Genomic DNA, 26,404 nt, shown 5'->3' on the forward strand with positions numbered 1-26,404 from the left:
CAATGCACATAGTAAAGCAGTAATCACAAAACATTACATTACATAACATTATTTACATCTGTTTGCAAGTAAAGTTGTACAAATGATTTACATATGTAATATGAACAAAAGTAAAGACGAGTCTTCGGGACACTCCGTCTTCTCCAAAAGGTTGTGATGTACCTGTCTAATGCTGACCTGAGAATACAAGCAGTTTGAAAATCAGCATAAAGCTGGTGAGTTCATAAGCGGTTTAGTTTTCAAAAGAACGAGTTTCCTTTGCTTTCTGTAAAAGTTGTTGTTCAAGAAAAACCCATATTTTCTTATGAAAACAGTGTGGTTATCCTTTGTTACAATTTCGAAAACGGTTGGTTATGTCATTCCAGGAAAATCCCATATTTTCCTTATAGTTTTAGTTATTTGTTTGTTACTTTATCCGTTTATGAGTTGATGTGCTACCCAGGAAAATCCCATATTTTCCTATGTGATGAGTTTCCTATTCGTATCTAAGTTCGTTACTGGTGTTATGTTATCCTAGCAAAATCCCATATTTTCCTATATGTGGTGATTAGTTCTTAGGTCTGATTTCAAAGTACTAATAATTACCATGTAAATAGTATTAGTTACGTGTTCTAAACCCTTAGTTATTCTACATTCGTATGACTATTATCTACTAACTTAGTTGTATTTTCGAATATTTGGAATCACACAGAAGCGTACATTACAGTATTTTTGAAGTTCTACTGATTCCAAAAGAGTACATTATTTGTATATTCGAAGCTCTGTTGACATTCTGAGGCGGATATATTCGAAACTCAGTAGAGGTCCAGAGGCGTATTTTCTCATTCGTAGTCGTATTTGTATTCGTAGTCGTATTTGTATTCGTGTTCGTATTAGTATTTGTATTCGTATTCGTGTTCGTATTAGTATTAGTATTCGTATTAGATTACATTCGTATTCGCATTCGTATTAGGTTACATTCGTATTCGCATTCGTATTAGGTTACATTCGCATTCGTATTCGTATTCGTATTCGTATTAGATTACATTTGTATTCGTATTCGTATTAGGTTACATTCGTATTCGTATTGATATTAGATTAGTATGATTTCTTATTTAAAGATAATATAGTTATAACACTTTTAAAAGAAATCTATATTTAACCTGCAATTCGAAACGTTAGTTATCACAAATATTTGGAAATCAAGACATTTAGTAAGTAAAACTATTGAGTTGAAAATCAGTTTAAGTACAAAATACACTTGTACTTATTTCTTGTATCCCCCCCCCCCCCTAAAAACATTGAAAACACGGAAAAAGGGTAGGGGTATGAACTCACCGGACTAGGAAATGCGACGTTTTCGGACACTAAATGTTGGTTCGGGGCTTGATTACTTGCGATGTCCCTATGTAAAATGTAATAATGTCCATATATATCTAATTAGATTTACAATGACTAATTATACGGAACATTACACTCCAACAAGGTTAAACACCTCAAAACGAGCGTTTGGAGTGACCCGGGTGACATCTTCGGACGAGAATTGAAGCGAGGGACTTGGGATTTGAGTTTACTCCCCAAGATTAAACTCCCTAATGATGTTTACGGTCTAAAAACCCATTCCCCATGAGTTTACGACCATAAACTCATGGTGGGGTGGTTTATGGTGTTTAATGGGTCACAATTGGATATGGACACTTGGAAATGCTTGGAATAATTTTACCTAAGGCTTGGATTGAATTAAAATCATCAAATACAACACTTAAGGGAGTTTACGGCCTAAGCATGGGGTCTATGGCCTTAAAATCTCATATCCTCTTGAATAAGTGTTTTTAAGGTCTTAAAATTAATCACATGTGATTCTAAAAATTCCCACAAGCCTAGATATGAACTTTGGGCACCATTTGACAGACTTTTAGGAGTTTACAGCCATGGGGCATGTTCTATGGCCGTAAACTCTCAAATGTGGGGTTTTGATGTGTTTAAGGTCCTTAAACTATTTTTGGTTGGTCCTATGATTTATTCCAAGGCCTTTGGTGGTGTTGGATGGCTTTATAACACCTTGAAATTGAATTTACACCCATTTTTAAGGAGTTTACGGCCAAAGCATATGCCTTGGCCATAAACTCACACAAGCCCCTCAAAAATCATGTCTAAGGTGTTCTAGGTCCATTTCCAATATTCTAAATGTCATGTCTAAGTCTTGATTGAGTCATGGAAGGGTTTAAGGGCTTAAAACCCCCCTTAAATATGGGTTTACGGCCTAAGCACTATCCTGGGCCGTAAACTCATATACAAGCCCCTAAATCATTAATAAATCTCGAATTTGAAGGTCCAATATGATACAAAATGAGTATAGGAAGGTACCTTGAAGATTTGAGACCTTAAACTCTAGATCTGGACCTTTAAACTTGGATTTAGGAGAGAGGTTAGAGAGAGAGTAGTCAGAGAAAGAAAAAGCTTCAAATGATAGCTTGAACATATTTAAGTAGGTCCTAAGTTCGGGACACGGTGGAATTCTACCCGATACCGACGTTAAACGGGGCTTTTGGTCGCACCCGATTAAGTTTCCATAATTCGACGGGATTAAATTTAGAAATTTCAAGTTAATGATTTTGGGCCATTTTTATGATTTTTAAATGAATTTGAACACTTACGAGATTAAAATAAACTTATAGTTTATTTATCTTAGCTCGATAACGAAAGCGGGACGAATCGATAATGTGGATTTTTACATGCGAAAATGGATTTCGGCGTTGAACAACTTTGGGTTGTTACACTAAGATTATTTAACCTTTGTAGCATGTAACTAAACGTATTCATTTAATAGTTAGCTTACATCAATATGAGTCCCACAAAGCACAAAGCAAACAATATTTGAGCATAAAACTCGACATGCAATAAGGAATCGAAAGGAACCTTCCCTAATAGGCATTCTATGATTCAATCCTGAGCATATCTTTATTCTAACTTCTAGCATTCATTTCTAACATATCAACAATACACATAAAACAAGTGTAGGTATCTTAGAAAATAAATTTCCTTGAGTTTTGGTTGATTGTACACATCACATCCTCTCTTTTAGTTATTTTAAAGTTAATTATGAAAAATATTTTGTAGATCCATAGTTTGAGTCTGGTATCACACATGTGTTCATCTAGTTCTCTCAAACTAGGATTTGATACCAAATTCTAACATCCCAAAAACCATACTGAATTTTTTTATTTTTAAAGACATTTTCATAAAACCATAGAACAATTAACCATTGTTTTCCAAAATATCATAACAAATCAGAGTATCCATAAACATCTTTAAAATTATAAAAATTTGTAGGATGTTGTGTACGATCAAGCCATCGTCTGATCCCGATCATCTAAAGTAACTGAAACATTGAAATCCACAATTGTTAGCCAAAGATTAACGAGTTTCCCCCAAAATAACCCACACGACAACATATATACAATGCACACAACCAGGCCTACATTACAAGGTTAGACCACTACTGAGCCTTTAGCTACTAGTTGGACCGCTCTCGAACCTACAACATAACCTGGACCGCTCTCTTAAGCGTACACTATTATATGAACCACCTAGGTATCTTGGCCTTCAGCATAAATCAGGACCGCCTCAACCCAACAAACTCATAACATGTCGACATTTCAAATGCTAAGCAATAGCCACCAAGTACAGGTAATCATACAGATCTATCAGTCTAACATATCTGAAATGCATACATGTAAACATATGGATCTACCAGTCTAATAGATAACCAACATGACATCATCCTTTATACCAAGATAAATAACATAGTATGCCGATATTGGTGCCTCGACCCACGAGTATGGTGAGGAAGACTCACATCAAAATCTTGAAGATAGTTGAACTGATCATTACACTAGTTACTGGCTCTAAAGGTCACCTTTACAATAAATAAGGACCAATCCTTAATTTAAGACTCAAATTACTTCATTTGATCAAAAGTCAAACTTTGTGAAAGTCAACAGTCGACGCTCAAAAGTTAAAGGTCAAACTTCAGTTGGTCGCCACATCATGGCCATCCTTAGCCACGTCATGCCAGCAAAAAGACGAAGCAAATGACCATTTCCTAATTGCCATGTCGTGGTAACCTAAAGTCACACTGTGGGTATTGGGTTTCTAATAGCTTAATGGGTTAAGTTGTTTTATTTGATTCTAAGAACTTCAAAGCTAAGATCTGGTTTATTTTATCGTCTAAATGGATAAAGTTTCCAAATTTATCCCTTGAAACCATCTAAGAAATGTTGACCTCAACTCCTTGGTCCAAAATGGGGCAAAAACACAGCATGGCTTAATCATTATGCACTTAACCTTGAAGTTCACTTATCTATCAATTCCAGAAGGGGTCCTAGTATCATTACTAACATAAAAGTTCGTGTTTTATAGACATGAATGTCCAATGCATGTCTTGACTTTCTATTATGTCAAAACAAGGGCTTTATGATCAAGATCTCATGCATGACACGAAAAGTCATTCCAACTTTAGATCCAAAACACCAAATACCCCAAATGATCTGGAGATTCATAAAGTTGCAATCTTTACAAGATCTCAACACTAAAACTCATCAAGATATGAATAATATTGGACAAAAGTAGAGATCTAGCAACTTAGAAAGGAAAAGGTTATGTCTTGGACACTCACTAAGGTCAGATATGCTAGAAAATGAATATGATGCTTGCAAGGTGATTCTTCACACCATAGGCTTCCTTCTCCTTAAAAGACCACCATAAATACAAAAAATGAATTCACAAATATAATGGCGGCTAGGATTAGGGTTTCTGATTTTGGAGGGAAAATAAGTTATTAACTGCCAATGACAACTATATATATGGATCACCAATCACAAATTTTAATGTTGTAATATATCACATTCTTCTTAATATCGTATTCTTTATCAATGAAGGGAACAAACATAATTTTGATAGAATCAAAATCTTATCTTGATTAGATTGTTGTATCCTCTATATAGATCCTTCCTAAGGAAAATTTTTTCTTAAGACACTGCAAAGCAGACCATAATCTCTATACAAATTCAAGTTTGTAAAATGTTGTAAACATCAACATTCAAGTATGTTTTTTCTTGTGAACTGATTATTATATTTAAATTTAAGCAAACTTCCGTTTGTTAAATATATGTTACTGTGTTGGATTGTATAATTTTGTCATGACAAATATGTATTTAAATTATATATATATATATATATATATATATATATATATATATATATATATATATATATATATATAATATTGACAAAAATGAATTTAAAAAATATCGTATTCATTTTTTCATAAAATAATAATAATAAGAATAATAAGAATAAAATATGTTTTTAAAACTTCATCGTATAATATATATATATATATATATATATATATATATATATATATATATATATATATATATATATATATATCAAGGTTTTAAAAATCGCTCGACGTTAGCTAGTCAGTGGACTGGGGTCAAGGGATTAATCGGTTAGGCGACGATTAATCGGGGACCATTAATTGCTAACTTGTTACATTTTAAAAAATTAAATTTGACTAATATCATATAAATGTTCATAAATACCACTAATATTATAACAAAATAGGTTAATATGATAAATACAACACTAATCATACATCAAATACTTTCTATTGAGATATAACTTCTTCAAAGTGTTAAAATTTTATCGGGTTCTACTATTTCAGTCATTTTTTATGTATTGATTAATCGCTAAGCACTCTCTATTCGGTCAAGTAGCACCTAATGATTAATCGGAGATTAATCGGGACCTAATTGTGATTTTTAGAACACTGATATATATATATATATATATATATATATATATATATATATATATATATATATATATATATATATATATATATATATATATATACACACACGTCAACCCTTAAGTGACATGGTTCAGTTGAGGAGGGGGTGCTTATTTGAATCACCTTCATTCTATAAAAAAAAAATGTCTTTATATTAGTAAATAAGACGATGACATGGCATGCCATGAAGGTCACGTCAACAATGTATTCATCATGGATTCATGGTGTGCTACATATGCAGATTATATGTTGAAAGGGTAAAAAAGAAGTAGAGTTAATAAATTGGTTGGTATTCTACGTATTACTATATAAAAATAAAATTTGCAACTTTTATATTAATGTTTTCAAAATAATAGGATTTTTTTTGAAGATTTCTTTAAATCTAAGTAAGTTACTTGTAATTTAATAGTATTACAATGTTTTGAAAATTTATAAATTAGTTTTTAATATTAACATGTTAATATATATATATATATATATATATATATATATATATATATATATATATATATATATATATATATATATATATCGTTTTTAACATCTTAAAGTGAATATAAGTTACTAACACTTTTAACATTCATAAATTAATTTTCTTAAATTTACTAAGTGAATAACTTGCTTTCACATGTTAATTCGACGGAATATTAATATTTATATTTGAATGAAAGTATATTTACTTGTAATTTTATAACATTTAAAAATTTTGATTATTTATATAATAGTTTTGTAAGATTCACATGTGAATTTATTCACAATGCAGCATTATATAATTTATTTACAATGCAACATTATATAATTTAGACTTTAGCATTTATAATGTAAATCTAGCTTTTATATATATATATATATATATATATATATATATATATATATATATATATATATATATATATATATATATATATATATATATATATATATATATATATATATATATTATGATCCTCACTCTTCGATGAAGTGCTTTTGATTTGAATTATTTGAAGTCATTTTCCATGGAGAGGGGGCCATACAACCCTTAAAGTTGTCCAAGCTTCTCTCTATAAAGAAGTAAAGTTGTCCAAGCAACATTTGCCCACCCGTTTTCTTTTAATGCTATTCCCCTTTTTTTTTTTTTTCTATTGTGTTATGTATACATACTCAATGCATCTATTATATACCTTTTACTAATTCCAATGGAGTGAAATTTGAATAGTCAAAAAGTCAAAATTCAATTACATTACTCGACCACAGTCTATGTGTGTAAATAAATGAATATGGAAAAGTGGCCATAGCATGAGAATGTTGGTTCTATAATATTAATGAACGGAAAGTGACCCTAATGAGGAAAACATGGCCTATTTTTGGTCCTCAATCCCTAGGTAATACTCCTATATGACTACAAGCACCCCCAACCCTTTGGAACGTAACTTTTCCTTTGCTATTTCCTCACACAAAACTTTTTTATATTAACTGTTGCGAGTTTGCGACATTTAATATTTCGCCATTAAAGTATATGTATAATTGGTTTGACTAACATTTCCCATTTGGCCCCAACCGAACTTTTCCTTATTATTCTAATTTTCGTAAGACTAATTATGCTTAATAAATCTATTAATATTAATTTTATCGTTTTAAAAATACATTCATCAGGTACATTCTTAGACAAGTATGTGTTAATAAATGTATAATATTAATTTTATCGTTTTAAACGCTCTGTGATGTTGATTTCTTTTTAATAGATTTACAAATTTTAAGATACTTATAGGTTTGAAATTTTTAGGAAGGTGAGTTGGAAATTACACATGGCTTAAAAGGAATTAAAATAAAACTCTAGTCAAATGGGACCTTGTCTCCAATTGCAATAAAATATTGGTAGCTTATGCTTGTCTCCTTTGTAAATTATGCAATTTACGCATAAAATATCATATCGCCCGTGTGTGACATATATATATATATATATATATATATATATATATATATATATATATATATATATATATATATATATACTAGCCGTTACCCGCGCACAGCAGCGGGGACAAATAGCTTCTTTCAACGATATTTTCTTAAAGAAAAATGTTATGTTCCAAAAGAAAGTTCATGCCGTGGGTGAGAGGAATGTCGGTAGTCGTGATAGTGGTTGGCTGAAGGCAGAAGGAGGCAGAGCGGCTGTGGTGGTGGTGGTTATACTATCTTGGTTACTGGTTAGGGTTCTTCGAGAGAGTGTGCGTATATTTATTACTTTGAAGGGATTACACAGATAAATATTATGAGATAGTTTGTTACCAATGTGAGAAAAAAGATCCTCTATAAATTGTTGACATTGACCGCTTCGAATGGCTGAAGTGTTGAGATTGACGGGTTCAATTTGCAAATTAATTTTTCTATTAATTTGATACGAGATTTTTAGGGGATAAAGGATAGGGTTAAAGTTTTAATATTATTATATTATAAATGGGTTGTACTTCAAACTTAATAGTTTGGACGTCTTAAAAAATAATATTATTATATTCAATCTATTTATAGAAATAGTTAGATTTCTTTTATAAGTAGTAAAGATATATATATATATATATATATATATATATATATATATATATATATATATATATATATGTACACACACACACATACACATACACATACACACATACAGGGACGAATCTCTTTGAGTACCCGCAGTAGCACCGACAACTTCTGTTTTGACTGTATAGAGTGTAAATTTCTTGATTATTTTCGTTTTGCTATTTACCGGCAACACCTATTACTAAATCATTATATATATATATATATATATATATATATATATATATATATATATATATATAGAGAGAGAGAGAGAGAGAGAGAGAGAGATACAGAGAGAGAGCGATAGATGACAAATAAGAATCATAAAAACTTCAGAACCCTAAAAACTAGTATTTTTACCTATAAATAATATTATAGTTATAATTTCTCAAATGTGTGTGTGTATATATATATATATATATATATATATATATATATATATATATATATATATATATATATATATATATATATATATATATATATATATATATATATTAAGTCTAAAAGGGTATTTTTGTAAACTGTATTTATATCTTAAATCATCAGACATATATTTGAACAATCTTATCTCACAAGACAACTTTTCTCTCATCTATCTCTCTCTCCCTCTCTCTTACCTCCTGTTAGTCACACCCCCAAACCAGACGGCGGAAACGTCCGAGGACTCGTGTGACTTAAACTGAAATATCATCACAATGAATATACATGACACATACATAAACATCACCATGCGTTAATACATTTCAACTGACTTTCTTCACATCAAGTACATTGTTTACATGACATATTTCAAAATAGGGGTGCAAACGAGCCGAGCTGAGCCCGAGCCTGGTCAGGCTCGGCTCGGGCTCGTTTAAGTTATATAAGCTCGGCTCGAGCTCGTAAAGAATAATACAAGCTCGGCTCGGGCTCGGGCTCGACTCGTTTTTTATTTGATGTGTCTAAATAAGCTTAAGCTCGGCTCGAGCTCGTTAAGAAGCTCGTTTACTAATACCCTAAATCCATAATTCCCCTAATATATTTTTATTTTAATATATATAAATAATATTAAATTATATTAAATAAAGGCTCGTTTAGGCTCGCGAGCCTAATCAAGCTTAATGACATAGGCTTGAGCTCGAGCTCGTTTAATAAACGAGCTTAATATTAAGCTCGAGCTCGGCTCGGGCTCGTTTAGAATCGATTTCGAGTCGAGCTTTTAACGATCCGATCTCGAGTAGCTCGCGAGTAGCTTGGCTCGTTTTCACCCCTATTTCAAAACATAAATTGTCTGATGATTAACATTTCACAAAGGAAATTTCCTGAAACGCACTTGGAGGTTCTTTAGTCTAACGATTTCCTGAGAATACAAGTTATTTTGAAAATGTCAACATATATAATGTTGGTGAGTTTATAAGCATGTTTGCTATAAAACTAGTTTGTGTTGTTTGTAAAACCTAGAAAATCGATATTTTCTATAAAAAAAAATTGTTTGCGAAAAAGATGTGATGATCCCATAAGTGCATATGTATGTGATTTCAAATCATGTAAAAGTGATTGTTATTCAAAATTGATTCTTTTATTATAGTTGTTGTATGTAGGAATGAATAATGTTGTTCCCTCGAAAAACCCGATATTTTCCAATATAAATAGTATAATAGATTTGTATTATTATATCATTACAACGTATAAATATGATTTCCCATGATTACTTAGATGGTAATGGATCTCTATGTGACTCATTATAACAATGCATAATAATGACTAATTCGCATGTCTTGGCATTTTATCGGATGCCGGTTTTGATCAAGATTTTGTCACCCTAGACTAGCCGAGTCTAACTGTAGCGAACAGCTCAGGTCTGGGGGAGTGACCCCCATATAGATCTATACACAAACTCCCGCTCTCCCTCCAGGAGACTCTGGTTATAACTACAGACTACGACCAACACTTATTGGTGCCACCCGTTATTTCTCACTAAATCCCATGAAATTGAATAACCTTGTTTTACAACCTGAATGATGATTACGTGAATATGAAGTAAGCCTAACAGACATGAAAGAAGACAATGGTGGTCCACTAATAATGTATGTTATTATAGACTATTGAGTATGCTACAGACACGTTATAGTCCATTAAGCATATTATGAATGTTTATGGTCTTATTAGCAATGCAAATGGACCATTATGGCCCAATAGCATGTTAAAGCTGATAAAGGCCCATTGAGTATGTAATTGGGTCACCGGAAGCCCAATAAACATGTGTGAATATATTGGGACTAATGATCATGATATTGGGCCACAAAGCCCTAATAGCACGAATAGAAAATATTTAAGCCCAACCATTGAATCATTTATAAATTAATTGATCGTAATATTTTAAACTTAATAATTTAATATTTTTCTATTTGGCCCAAAAACATTTAGTTTGACCATTGCAGCCCCTTTATCCATAAAAATTACACTTTTAGTCCCTTTTTTATGAAAATTGACATTTTTGGTCCTTAAACCATTTTTCTTGACATTTTTTATCCAAACTTTATTTAAATAGTAATTTCAGCTCAAACTATTGTATTTGTCATTTCCAACCTTTATTTGTAAAAAGGTTACATTTTTCGCACAATTCCATAATTTTTACAATTTTGGCCCCAAAATCAAAAAATTTGCAATTTTAGTCCCATTTTTGCATTGAAGTCATTTTCGCAACTTTGGGCCCAAAACTCGTGAGTCTCAAATTAAAGCCCAATAAGCTAAAATTTATGTTTTTGACCCTTACAAAAGTGTTATTTTCATAAAAGTCATATTTTTATGTGAATAATACCATTTTATCCTTACAGAACCGAAAATGTCATATTTTACCCAAATCTTTGTTTTTTTGCAAAAATGACACTTATAAGGATTTTGACTTTGTTTTTACTTCTTGAGCCTAAAGAACCTTAGATCTTTGAAGTAAATTGTTTATTATGTGATTTGTTCATGTATCCTTCACACTTTAGCCATAGATTTCGACATTTAGCAAATAATATCATATTTTCATAATATAAACCAAAGAAATCACATATAACAAGCATACACACATACATCAACACATAGTACTTGTATTCTCCCCCAAAAATATGTAAAAATTGAAAATAGGGGGTGTGAACTCACCTTGGGTTTGATGTTTTGGTTTTTGTGAAGAAAAGATGGAGGTTTCGGCCTTGATCACTTCTTAAAGAGAGTTTTGAATCCAAGATGATCTTTAAAAGCTTAAATCACAAATGAGAGTGGTTTAAAGAGAGGGTCCTAGACTATACTTGAATCAAAAGTATTGGAGTTACACAATAACTTACCAAAGATTTCAAATACTTGATGAAGATCCTTAGAACTCTAGCAAAATTTTGAGATATTAGAAGAAGAAGAGAATGATCTTTGAGAGTGTTTGGAGAGGATTTGGAAGGATGTATGTATGTAAGTTTGGTTCTTGGATGAGAAGAAGAAGAATAGAGGGGAGAGAGAGTTGAGGTGGCATTGCATGGGTATATCAGATAGTTACCTTGTTGCATGGAGGATAATATGGAGATGGCACTTCCAAAGTTAACCCCCTTTTCCATTTTTTTTTGTTAAATGGTGTTAGGCCGAAATGGGCTAAAGAAAGAGGAAAGGAATCATCTTGTGCCCATTCTTGGTCTTGCTCGTAATTGTGAAGTCCAAAGAATTTTTTTGGCCCATTGGGCCTTTAGGGTAGTTCACGGCCCAATTTTTGTATAAAAGAATGGATTTATGACCCATTAGGGCTAATTAGATTTGTTATGGCCCAACAAGGCCCATTAAAGGTAAACTAATCCATTTTAGGCCCATTATGGCCCAATATGTTCAGTTTCATGAAAGTATATCCAATTAGGGTCCATTTAAGGGTTCTAAGCCCAAAGTAGTCAAATTGGAAGCTTATTGGTCCATTAGGCCCAATAAGGAAAACCTAGTCCTCAATGGATTTAAACCGGGATTTTTAGGGTTTCAAATCTTTTTTTGACTATTAGAAGTGTTTGCTTAGGGTGATTGATGGAACTTTGGTGTTATTGAATAAACATCATGCCTACTTTCAACTTTTAGTAACAAATGTTATCATTGTTAATGTTTACAAAAGCATTAAAATTCCTAGCTTTGACATCATCCCCTCGTTAGAGGGGGTTTCTTTCTGAAATTCTTTTTCAAGCTAAATTTGAGAATGCGAGAATAGGTGAGGGTACTTTTGCTTCATCTGGTCTTCGCGTTCCCATGTGAATTTCGGTCCACGCTTTGCGTTTCACCAAATTTTCACAATCGGAATGCGACTTTGCTTAGTACGCTTCACTTCCCGGTCCATGATTTCAACTGGTTCCTCGATGAACAGGAGATTCCATTTGATTGCGATTTCTTCCAATGGGATGACAAGAGTTTCATCGGATAAGCACTTCATCAAATTCGAAACATGGAACATGGGGTATACACTGCTGAGCTCAACAGGTAGCTGTAGCCTATAGGCCACTGGACCGATTCGGGCAAGAATCTTGAATGGCCCAACATATCGTGGGCTTAGTTTTCCCTGTTTCCTGAAATGAATCACCCCTTTCCAGGGAGAGACCTTTAATAACACCCGATCCCTGACTTGAAATTCCAAGGGCTTTCTCTGTTTATCAGCATAGGTCTTATGTCGGTCTCGTGATGCTTGAAGTCGAGCTCTAATTTGAACTATCTTCTCTGTTGTCTCACGTATGATTTCTGGCCCTGTTAATGCATTGTTTGGTGTCTGTCCTCTTGCTAGCTGAGTGTCACCTACCTCGGCCCAACACAATGGAGATCTACATTTACGCCCATATAATGCTTCAAAAGGATCAACTTTGATACTTGTGTGATAACTGTTGTTGTACGAAAACTCAATTAATGGCAAGTACATATCCCACGACCTTCCAAAGTCTATCACACATGCTAGAACAATATCTTCAAGTGCTTGTATGGTTCACTCACTTTGACCATCCGTTTGTGGGTAATAAGCAGTGCTCATGTCGAGTTGTGTTCCCATAGCTTTTTGAAGTGATTGCCAAAAGCGTGAAGTGAATCTACTATCTCAATCTAAGATGATAGATATTGGGACTCCATGGAATCTTACAATCTCTTTGATGTAGATTCTCGTCAATCGCTCCATCTTGTATGTCTCCTTTATTGGCATGAAATGGGCGGATTTTGTTAACCTATCGACTATTACCCTATAGCATCAAATCCATTAGTTGTATTAGGTAATTTGGTCACAAAGTCAATGGTAATCCTTTCCCACTTCCACTTGATTATTGTTGGCTGTTGCAATAGTCCCGAGGGATTCTAAAATTCTATCTTCACTTTAGTGCAAATAAGGCACTTGCTAACGTAAGTGGCAATTTCTTCCTTCATGTGAGGCCACCAATAATATTGCTTGATATCCAGGTACATTTTATCCAAACCCGGATGGATGGAGTATCGTGTCTTATGGGCCTCATTCATGACTACCTCTATGAATCCCCCAAGTTTAGGGATCCAAATTTGGTTCATGAAATAATATGTTCCATCCTCTTTAATCTCGAAGTTCTTTTCCATTCCCCGTAATGCTTTGCTTGTTCTATTTTTTATATTCATGGCATCAACCTAGACTTCTTTGATTTGTGAGAACAAATGTGATTGAATGGTTATCGAAATAGTCTTCCCACGACGATTTGAGTATTCTTTCCGACTCAAGGCATCAGTTACCATGTTAGCCTTGCCTAGGTGGTACTTAATTTCGCACTCATAATTATTTAACAGCTCAACCAATCTTCAATGCCTAATGTTTAACTCCTTTTGATTTAAAATGTGTTGGAGGCTCTTGTGGTCAGTGAAAATGGTTCACTTTATTGCATAAAGGTAGTGCCTCCAAATCTTCAAAGCAAAGACCACAACTCCCAATTCGAGATCATGGGTGGTATAACTCACCTCATGTGTCCTTAGTTTTTGGGATGCATAAGCTATCACCTTCCCACGCTGCATGAGTATACAACCCAAACCATGATCCGAAGCATCACAGTAAACTATGAAGTCCTCAGTTCCCTTTGGTAATGATAGTACTGGTGTACTACAGAGGGCTCGTTTCAGAGTTCGGAAGGCAACCTCCTGCTCTTCTGTCCATTCAAATGGTATGCCCTTTTGTGTAAGCATGGTAAGCGCCTTGGCTATTCTGGAGAAGTTCTGAAAGAATCTTCTATAATAGCCTGCGAGACCTAGAAATTGACGAATTTTTGTGGGTGTCGTTGGGACTGCCCATCCTTCAGCGGCTTTGATCTTAGAAGGTTCCACATGTATCCCTTCTTGGCTGACAGCGTGGCCTAAACAGTTTATACTACAGAGCTAGAACTCACAGTTAGAGAGTTTTGCGTATAACTTTTCGGCCCGTAGGGTTTCCAAGATTTGTCGGAGATGTCGACCGTGTTCCTCTTCGCTTCAAGAATAGACTAGGATATCGTCGATGAAAACGATGACAAAGTTGTGGAGGAATGGCCGACAAACTCGATTCATCAGGTCCATAAATGCAGTAGGGGCATTCATTAGACCGAAGGGCATTACAATAAATTCATAATATCTATAGCGAGCTCGGAAAGTGGTCTTGGGTACATCCTCTTCTCGGACATTGAGTTGATGGTAGTTGGATCGTAGATCTATCTTAGAGAAGTAATTTGCTACATGAAGCTGGTCAAACAAATCGTCGATTCGTGGAAGTGGGTAGCGATTCTTGATAGTGAGCTTATTCAGCTCTCTATAAATCGATGTAAATCCTAAATGATCCATCCTTCTTCTTAACAAAAAGGACCGAATCTCCCCAAGGTGAGTAGTTGGGGTCAGATGAATCCTTTGTTCAAGAGTTCGTTGAGTTGGCTTGACAATTCTTGCATTTATGCAGGAGCCAACCTATAGGGCGATTTGGCGATGGGTGTAGCTCCTGGCACAAGGTCGATTCGGAACTCGACTTGTCTTTCCGGGGGGATCCCTGAAAGATGTTCGGGAAAAATGTCAGGGAAATCGCAAGCCATTGGGATGTCTCGGATATTGATCTCTTCCTTAGATTTATCCACAATGTGAGCCAGAAACACAAAGTCCTTCTCTTGTAGACACTTATGTTCCTTAATGAATGCGATAAGACGAAGGTTCATACTGTATTTGTCTCCATATATGATTAGGGTTGCGTGGTTAGGGAGATGAAGGCGAACGACCTTCTTGTGACACATAATTTCGGCATGATGGGGGCTCAACCAATCCATGCCAATAATCACATAAAAACTCCTAATAGTTACAGGCATCAAGTTTATTTGAAATGCGTGGTGATTTAAGGTTAGGGTACATCCTACATAGATTTCCCTAATTGATTCTATTTTCCCATTAGGCATTTCCACCTTAAAGGTTTCATTAAGCTTCTGGGGTTGTTGCTTTAGCAAATATTTGAATTTATTACTCACAAAACTCCGCTCTGCCCCGGTATCAAACATGATGCATATATATGTGTTGTTAAGGAGAAGCGTACCAGTGACAATAGCGAGATCCTAAACCGCTTCTCTTTGACCCATAGTTAGCACGCTCCCTTCTCCTCCATTCCCTTGGTTGTTGACATTGGGGCAGTTTTGATGGAAATGCCTAGTCCTTCCATATCCATAATAGGTGTGGCTAACCCTAATGTTGTTTCCGTTGTTGTTGGTATTGTTGTTGTTGTTTTTGCGGTTGTTATTATTGTTTCCCTGTTGTTGGTTCTGGGGAGGATAGGTAGTACAGTATTTTGCCGTGTGACCCTTTCGGTTTCAACTGGTACAATGCATCTCCCTGCATTACCAATGTGATGGAGATTGCACTTGTTTCACTTTGGGAGATTCCCGAAATACTTTTTAGGGGCACTTGGGGTAGATGAGGCTGGAGCATGTGGTGTGGCGGAGACTTGGGTGGTTGCAACATGAATTGTCACTGTTTGTTGTTTCTTTGGCAACTCTGAGCCTTGTCGTTCCTTCCTTTTTTTATTCCTTCCGTTCTTGTTTTCACTCTCCTTCTAGCTTTCAGTTTCCCTTGCTTTTTCACCCTTTTTGTTGTTGTGGTCGTACAACTTCTTGGCCAACCTTTTAGGGCTGTCAAAGGTTTCAGGATTTACGGCTATTACGTTTCCTTGAATTGGGGAGGTTAATCCCTAGATGAATGGTTCGATCTTCTTTTCTTCCGAGGTAATCATGCCAGGGCACAACAGAGACAGTTCACTAAACCTTGATATGTAGGCATCAATGTCGGAGTTTTTAACTGTGAGGTTCCATAACTCTTGCTCCATTTTCTGAATTTTGTCGCGCGGGCAGTACTCAACCATCATCATTTCTTTCCATTCTACCCATGGCATGGCATTAGCCACGGGAAGAGTCATAGCCTCCACATATCCATTCCACCAGGTGAGGGCTTGATCAACAAATGTACATGTTGCAAACTTCACTTTGAATTCCTCAGGGCATCCGCATATCTCGAACACCAATTCCACCTTTTCCATCCATATTTTTAAGGTTATTACTGCCCTTGTGCCATTAAAGGTTCGCGGTTTAGCGTTTGTTAAATCTTTGTAGGAGCATGTCTTGGTAGGCCCCTGGTTTATTCCGATGTTTAAACTTCAGGCCCCCTGTCCGTTGCCTCCACTATTGTTCCCATTGTGGATCTATGCCAATGCTATTGTAACTGCAACAGATACAGCTGCTTGAAATGCAACTGAGTTGATTTCTGGTGGTGTCAGTGGTTGGTTGTTTCTACGGTTTGGTCTTTACGGCGTCTTGCTGTATTGTATTTAAGTTGGGGATTCCATGAATCGATTATGCCTCTAAGTGGTTCCATAAGTTCACACCAAGTAATAAGAATGTTTACATATAATAGGTAACAACATAATGATAAAACACATAATACTTTCCACTAATAATATCCGCCTTTGATACATGTTAATTTGCCCAAAAGGGCATATATAAGGGTAAAAAGTTCGACAACATAACGACTCTATGAGTAGTGTAATCACTTAAACATAGAGTCGATAGTAGATAGTATAGTGCGCCTATGAGAATCCTAATACTAATAAGATTCACTACTAATCCTGCTCATACTGAAAAGTGTCTAAAGATGGTAGCGAAATCATATCCCATAATGTTGTGCCAACAACTGAGCCATCTCGGTCTTTTCTCTAGATGACCTCATCCCTTTACTGCTCATCCTGTACGGATCGTGACTCCATAGGAAACAACTGTTGTCGAAGTGTGTTGACCTCCGCCTCCCAAGAACGATCTTTGTTAACGGGATCCGCTGGTAGATCAGGGTGGTCCTGTTATGCCTCATTGGCAGGTGGTTCGATAGGGGCTACATTCACGTTCCTATCTTTCTCCATGTATTCGTCATCTCCATCAAACTCATACTCGGTGTCGGTGTACTCATCGGGTCCTACATTATGGGCTCCCCCTCAGGATCCTCCTCAAGCACTCCCTGAGCCAATAGCGCTTGGTAGAAGTGTACCCCTTGCGGATCGTCATCCTTGTTCACTGCATGGGGGTGCGGGAACAAGTCTTGTTTTGATTATTCTTATAGTATTTTTTTTAATTATTTATGTTTGAATTCCCTAGAGTTATTGGAGAGTGGGGTAGGATTTTGGATTCATTGCTCCCTACGACTACTCCCGAACACATGTTGGTCATATTCTGAATAAATATAGTCGATCAGGCTATATTTATCCTTAATATGACTACATAACTGCTTATGTTTAATCATAGTGTTCAATTTCCTCCAGAAGCGTTTATTAAACATTGTTAGGTTATTATCCTAATTTGCTCACATAAGTGTGAAAATTTTGTTTCGTTCAGAGTTAGTTACTCCCATTGTGTTTATAGTTGCATATCATGTATGGTTCCATATGCTAGTTCACTATAAACATTTCTTTGATACCAACCAGTCACACCCCCGAACCAGATGGTGGAAACGTCCGAGGGCTCGTATGACTTAAATTGAAATATCAGCACAATGAATATACATGACACATACATAAACATCACCATGCATTAATACATTACAACTGACTTTGTTCACATCAATTACATTGTTTACATGACATATTTCAAAACATAAATTGTCTGATGATTAACATTTCACAAAATAAATTTCATGAAACACACTTGGAGTTTCTTCAATCTAACGATTTCCTGAGAATACAAGTTATTTTGAAAACGTCAAGATATATAATGTTGGTGAGTTCATAAGCATGCTTGATATAAAACTAGTTTGTGTTGTTTGTAAAACCTAGAAAATCCAATATTTTCTGTACCAAAACTGTTTGCGAAAAAGATGTGATGATCCCATAAGTGCATATGTATGTGATTTCAAAACATGTAAAAGTGATTATTATTCAAAATTTATTCTTGTATTATAGCTGTTGTATGTAGGAGTGAATAATGTTGTTCCCCCGGAAAACCCAATGTTCTCCGATATAAATAGTATAATAGATTTGTATTATTGTATCATTACAACGTACGAATATGATTTCTGATGATTACTTAGATGGTAATGGATCTCCATGTGAATCGTTATAACCATGCATAATAATGACTAATTATGTGAATATGAAGTTAGCCTAACAGACATGAAAGAGGACAACGGTGGTCCACTAATTATGTATGCTATTATAGACTGCCTAGTATGGGACGGATAAATCATAACCTATTAAGCATATTACAAATGTTTAGGGTCTTATTAGTAATGCAAATGGACCATTAGCACGAATATAAGATACTTGAGTCAATAGCATGTTAAAGCTGATAAAGGCCCATTGAGTATGTAATTGGGTCACCAGAAGCCCAATACACACGTGTTAATATATTGGGCCCAATAACCATGATATTGGGCCACAAAGGCCCAATAGCACGAATAGAAGATATTTGAGCCCAACCATTGTATCATTTATAAATTAATTGATCTTAAATTCATAATGGATGTATTTCTTGTAAGCTGAAAGTTCATTGGAAGTCTTAAAATGCTTTAACGTTTGATTTATAACAAGCTTTGGTTATACGTGTATATATATATATACATATATATATATACACACACGCACATCTTTATACCTTAATAAGCATTTAACATGTTTTTCTGAATTTTAAGAGGTATAACCCTTAAAGCATGATATACAATAACTTTATGCATATATTTTATCTGGTCAAACAGTTTGAAAAGTCAAACATGAAACTAATTCAAATCGCCATTTCCTTAACCATTGAAAAAGTCAAAGTTACGAAGGGGGATTCATTTATTCAAGCATGTGCGGCAAAGATCTCGGCTTTTGACCTGGTATTCTCATTTGAATTCCCTGCAATATTATCCCATGATAACATGTAGTTTGAAATTCCATTCCTATTTATCGCTCAAAGTATAGATGTGGCATCCTCGATTTCTCCTTATCTTCCCCTGGTCGTCCCCATCTCCCTTCATGGCTTATGAGCTTAAGCTATTCTCCATGTGTTGATTTTTTATGATCTTGAATGGCATCTTCTCCATCACCAAAATCACCAAATCAAAAACCTGTTTGGGCAAGAAGAGGTCTTAGATGTCTTTCTTTTGTTTCCATATGTGAAGGGGTCTTTTAGGGTTTTTTTTGTCGATGTGATTTTAGTCAAAATGATTGAATAACATAGTGTTGTGTTTTGTTTATCTCACAGGCAAGGTGAAGGATTGAACTATTTACATTAAATAATCTGCCAATCCATGTTTTTTTCATGTCTTTTACTGTATCTAAACCTAACCCTGATCATTTGAATCTTCAAATAAACTATTTTAGTTAAAAATCATGGGTTTTGAATTGGATTTGTTTCTTTTTCAGAGAAACTTCAGGTTTTTTATATTTTTAATGATTGATTCAGGTGGTTTTGGGAAATTAAGCCTCAAGACACAAGAATCGATTTCATGGCGATGATTTGCTACAAACGGGTCAAAATTGGCCACCGTCACAACCTCAAATTAGACAACCACTATCAAATGCATCGATAGTTTCTTCTTCTTTTCTTCTTCTTCTTTTTCTTCTTCATCTTTGTTCTTCTTCATAGACTATCAATTTAGATCTAAAGTATATTCTGACAAACAAGCCCTAAATCTATATGTATTTGAGCTTATGGTTTTATTTTGTAAATTGTTGTTCCATTCTCAAATGGTGTTTAGTATGTGGAATTTTTACATGTTTTCAAGTCAACATTTTTGATGGATTTTTGGTTTCTCTTAAATAAAAAACTTGAATTAATTTGTTCAGTGCTATCTTTTCATGTTCAGGTTCTTTGACCATACTCACATAAATCGCCTGACTACACACGATCCTCGTTCCAGTTCGTGTGTGCTGGATTGGGGTACGATTTCGCTCCAAACGCATGAGGAACACGACGTGGGATCGATTGATTCATCGATTTCAAAATTGAACCCACCTTCCCGAAATTCACTTTTATTGGATATCGGAATGGCGATGTAGATCGCCGATTGACATTGGGGATTGTCAATTGAAGCCATGGGATCGCCGATTGAAGCCATATGACGCCGATTGACGCCATGGAATGATCGACTGAGTATTTGGCAACAAAATCTCCTAATTTCCATTAATTGATTGTGTATATCTTTTTTATAAGGGACGTCGATTCACATTGAGAAATCCATATACACCAATATACGATTTCAATACATTAATTTAAGCCATTTATTTGAATTTTGATATTTCAGTCGGCATTACAGAATCAACGATTCCATTATTAGAGTATTAAACTATTAATTGATTACAGCTTACACATTTACAAACAATTAATTTTCTCTATGCTTATATATAAATGCATCGATTTTCTTTTTTACCACACATTCTCAACAGAAAAAAAAAAAAAAAAAGACAAAGTAAGGCTTCACAGGAAAAAAAAATTGTGTTTGGTAAAGGTGTTTCTGATCACAGAGAGAACATAAAGCATATTGAAGTAGATGAAGATGAAAATAGCACCGAAGATAACACATTTATAGATGATACTCAACAATTTAACACTCGTGAAGTGAAGGATGACAAGCCATTATTGCAGGAAGTATACATTATTTTTGCTGCAACATGCAAGAATGCTGGAGGTGCAAAGAAGTGAGTTTGTAAACATTGCAAACAACAGTTTACTAGTTCCTATACAAGGATATATGTACACATTTTTGGTGCTATGCCGGGCAGGACCGCAAAAATTAGAAGGTGTCCGGTTATACTAAATGATCGTGAGAAGCGTGAAAGGCTGTTTAACAATGTCCGAGATGCTGAAAAGGTTGGTGTGTCCCGTGCTATAAAGAACTCCATAATGAGTAAAAACAATCTTCCTCTTCTTTTAAGAAACCTATTGAAGATGCATTTGCTGTAAGGGAAAGAAGCGTTGTTGACTTGAAGATCAGGAGAGGGCTTTGCGCAAATGGAATTACGTTTAATATGCTACGTAATCCCCAATTTTTGGAGATGGTTAGTGCTATGAACAAAGCACCTGCCGATTATAAGCCTCCCTCTAGCGAGAAAACAAGGACAATTTTACTTGATGAATGCCATAGAGATGTAGAAAATGATTTAAATCCTATAAAAGATACATGGTATACGCAAGGTGTTTCAATTGTTTCTGATGGGTGGGCAAACGTAAAGCACATGCCACTCATTAATGTTATAGCTATTAACAATCGTGGGGCGATGTTCATGTATGCAGAAGAGTTTTCTGGTGTGGAGAAAACTGGTGTTGCAATAGCAAACTACTTGCTTGGAGCCATCGAAACAGTAGGACCAAGCAATGTCCTACAAGTCGTTACAGACAATGCTGCGAATTGCAAGGCTGACGGGAAGGAAATAGAAAAGGTACACAAACATATTTTCTGGTCTCGTTATTGTGTGCATACGATGAATTTAATTTTCAAAGATCTTGGAAATAGGTTCTATTGGTTTATGACCACATATAAAAGAGGAAAAGTGGTTGTAAAATATTTTCTTAATCATAATCATGCTTTGACGATGTTTAGAGATAACTCAACACTCGGGTTATTAAAGGTGGAAAAGATGAGATTTGCATCTCATTATGTATTATTGAAAAGGTTAATGGATTGTAGAGAAGCATTGTCTACAACCATCTCCCTTAATTCTTGGAGAGATTGGGTGAAACATGGAGATGAAAATACTAGAATTACTGAATCAAAGGTTGTTGAAACTATTAGAAGTGAACAGTTTTGGGAGGATGTGGAGAGTATTTTATTCATCACAAAACCAATTTTTTTTGTTGATGAAATTTTGTGATGGATAGGGAGCAAAAATGGGAGAAATATATGAAAAAATGGACAACATGTTAGGAGAAGTTAAAGATGTGATGTCTAATAACAAATATGCTTCCTACTATCCAGAAGTTGAAAAAATATTGCTTGCTCGGTGGGAGAAGATGACGATTCCATTACATTGTTTAGGATTTGCTTTATGTCCACGATTCTATGATGCAGTTTATCTTTCAATGTTAGCACCTGGTGGAATAGCTAGAAAAGCACCCAACTTAGATAAAGAAGTGGTACTTGGAGTCATGGAAGCGTTTAAAAAAATATCTGAAAGTGAAGAAGAATATCGGATGTTGTGAGAGCAATTTGCAGCATTTCACATGAGAAAAGGACTTTATTTGATGGCATCATCACAGATGGATGCAGGAACCATGGACGCGATTGATTGGTGGTCAAGTTACGGTTCAGAAACTCCAGACTTGGCTAATGTTGCCATAAGAGTTCTCTCACAGCCCATTAGTAGCTCCTCAGCAGAAAGAAACTGGAGTACATACTCTTATATTCACAATGTGAAAAGAAATCGTTTAAATTCTAAAAGGGCAGACAAGTTGGTGTTTCTCCACTCAAACATTCGACTCTAGTCACGTTTTTCTGAAAATTACAAAGCAGGTCCAACCAAAAAATGGGATATGAATCCAGAAAATACAAATTTGGAAGGGCCAAGTACAAGATATGAAGACTTGCAGTGGGAGAACTTAGAGGGAGATGATGTTGATGCAGATGGAAATGGAAAAAGGCAAATGATGGATTAGTTTCAAGTTTTTTAGGTGTTGATGGTCCTGTTTTTTTGTTTTTTTTCAAACTGTCGTTGTTGCTGTTTTTTAATTCGTGGTATTTACTTTCAATTTTTATGTTTTAAAATTTGAAGTAGTTGCTGGAATATTACATCTTATGTTATAATCTAAGTTAATTGTTCTTAAAATTATGTTCTAAACTTGGTACACTATATCGGATACTACGTTCCCGATCCATGTTCCTGTACCGGATCGTACCGCGTTCCATGTGACTATGTCTTTGACTATGTGTATGGAACGATTTTGGGCCTTAAACCTCATGAAGATGAACAAAGGTAACAGAGTAACGAACATTATCGTTTTTTGTGTTTTTTATTACTGTTTTTTTTTTCTTCTGATAGCTTAAATATATGGCCTTCATGTGGGTTGATCTGAATCACAAATAAAAGATGAACAACCTTTTGTATAGATCCCTATGTTTTATCTCATCTACCTGATCTCAATCCTGACATTTATAGCATGATTAGAAGCGTACAGAATTTCTCATGTGTAAAGCCCCTCTAATTATGTTCCTTTTTTTCTTTGTCAAAAAAATATAAAATGTTGTCAATCTGAATCTGTAAGCCAAGATCTGAATGTTTTACTAACATCCACCACTAAATCTTCTCCATTTTTCACTAAGATTTAAGGTTCACATTTAAAACATTTTGAGTTTGATTTAATGATGAATATAGGAAAGGGACAAGATGATTCCTTTTGTTTCTTTTTAATTATCAGATGCTCTCTTTTAAATACTATATGTTTATTGTGCAGAAAATCCCTGGTGTCAACTATGGATTCAATTGTTAACCAAAATATCCATAATGACCTAGCATCATGTATTGGTTTTCTGTCATAGATGTCAATGTTTGTTATTTGATGGTGAAAGAAGAAGGCTTCTTGGTTATTTTGTTGGTTCAATGGAGAAAAGAGACTTTAAAAGAAATGTAGATTTGTACGTGTACACTCTCTTGAGTCTTGACCATTCATATGTGTCTCTTTCTTTTACTTTTTTTTTTTTTTTTTTTTTTTTTTTTTTTTTTACCATAGGGTCAAGTTGAAAATTTATTTTATTTCCCTTTAGTTGGACGTAGTCAGCCAACTTGTGAAAGTTAGTCTGATGCTAGAATGAAGTGGTTGATAAACAATCATGTGGCAAAATTTAACGAGTTGCTGAGGAATGATAGCTAAATATATTCTAGCCCAACCATGGCATGTGCTTTTCTTCATTCTTTTTACTGCTAATGTTGTTGTAAAATACCAAAGTACTTGGTGGTCTTTTTTTTTTTCTAACCTCCTGCAATGTACAACTAATAAAAACTCAATGAATTGTCAATTTTTGTAGTGTACAAGATAAGGTGCCATATCATGTCGTCTTTTCTATTTTAGTTTGATTTCGTATACACCAAGAAAATATAAAAGAGAAATCCTTTTATTTCCTCATATTTGAAACGTGTATCCACATTGATATTAATTTTTATCAAGACTTTAATTTAACTATTGTTAAAAAAAACTGTTGTTAGTATGTTTAAATTCTACTCAGGTAATGATATACTGATGCATATTAATGATGATGATGATTTTTTTTTTTTTTTTTTTTTAATTTTTTTTTTAATTTTTTATAAACTTAAAGATGCAATATTTAAAAAGGTGTTTTGATATATTTTATCTTAGCACCATTCTTAGGGAATGGTAATAAACTTAAGTGAGAGTTACTTGACATCTTTGATTCCAAAATTAATTTCGTTTAACCTTCCATTATTCATATGTAATTTTTAAAACGTACTTTAAGTTTTTAGTTGCTTTATATATCTTCATAATTAACTTTAGTATTATTATTTATAATAAAATTGAGATCTGAGAATACTTATACCCCTAATGGTGTGTGATGTCCAAAAAAAAAAGATAAACATTGTATTTAAATTTAGTTGCCACTAACGTTGATTTTTATATTTAAGGATTTTGTTAAAGAATTTCATTTAGGCTTAACCGTAACAAATCGGCTTTCAATTTTTCAGATGTATTAAAAGTGAAAACATACATAAATACCAAGTATGAAATCATACTTAACTAAAAAAAATACTTAATTCACTAATTAGTTATAATGATCTATAATAGCAATGTAAATAGGTTGCAATAATTTAGATATTGCTATTTTTGGTAAAAATAAGATTTACAAAAATTCTATTATATGTAATATGATGTAAGTAGATTGTTGTTATCGTTAAGATGATAAGGGTGTTGACTATGTTGGTAAAACAAAGTAAGTTGTTTTATCTTATTAAGGTACATTGGTCCAATTTCGAAAAAGAGCCTCCTATGCTCATAAATTTTCCAATAATTTTTGGTGGTCTCAAACCAATGTAAAAATGTTCATCTTCACAACCTGGTCCAATTTCGTTGCTGCAGTCATAGATAGTTTTGTAAAAATCACCATAAATTGTAGAAAAATTGTATGGAGATGTGCAACTAGTCATTTTAAAGGTATAAACCTGATACATTTTCATATTGAGCAGTTTTGAAAAATATTACGTTTAAGTTGGGTAAAGCAGTTCGTGAACAGTTCACAACTTTTCTGTTGTAAGCTGTCAAGTTAAGTTTCATATATGTTTTGGTGTTTTAACTTGTATCCCCCCTCTGGAAACTAAAGAAAACTGGAAAATGTTGGGGTATGAACTCACCGTGAGTGATTCTTTGAAGAGTGGAATGTCTAAGACGAGGAGTATCAAGTCAAGAACAGTTGATGAACACGTGAAAGTTTGGATGATCTTAAGAACGACGTTTAGTGTTAAAATGTGTGTAGATGATTCAAGGATGTTATAAAAACATGGAATAACACTTGAGTTTAGATGAAATACTTACCAAAAAGTGAAGTAATAGCTCAAGAACACTTCCAAAA

Source organism: Lactuca saligna, chromosome 3, assembly GCF_052625555.1.
Source record: "Lactuca saligna cultivar CGN05327 chromosome 3, ASM5262555v1, whole genome shotgun sequence".
NCBI lineage: Eukaryota > Viridiplantae > Streptophyta > Magnoliopsida > Asterales > Asteraceae > Lactuca > Lactuca saligna.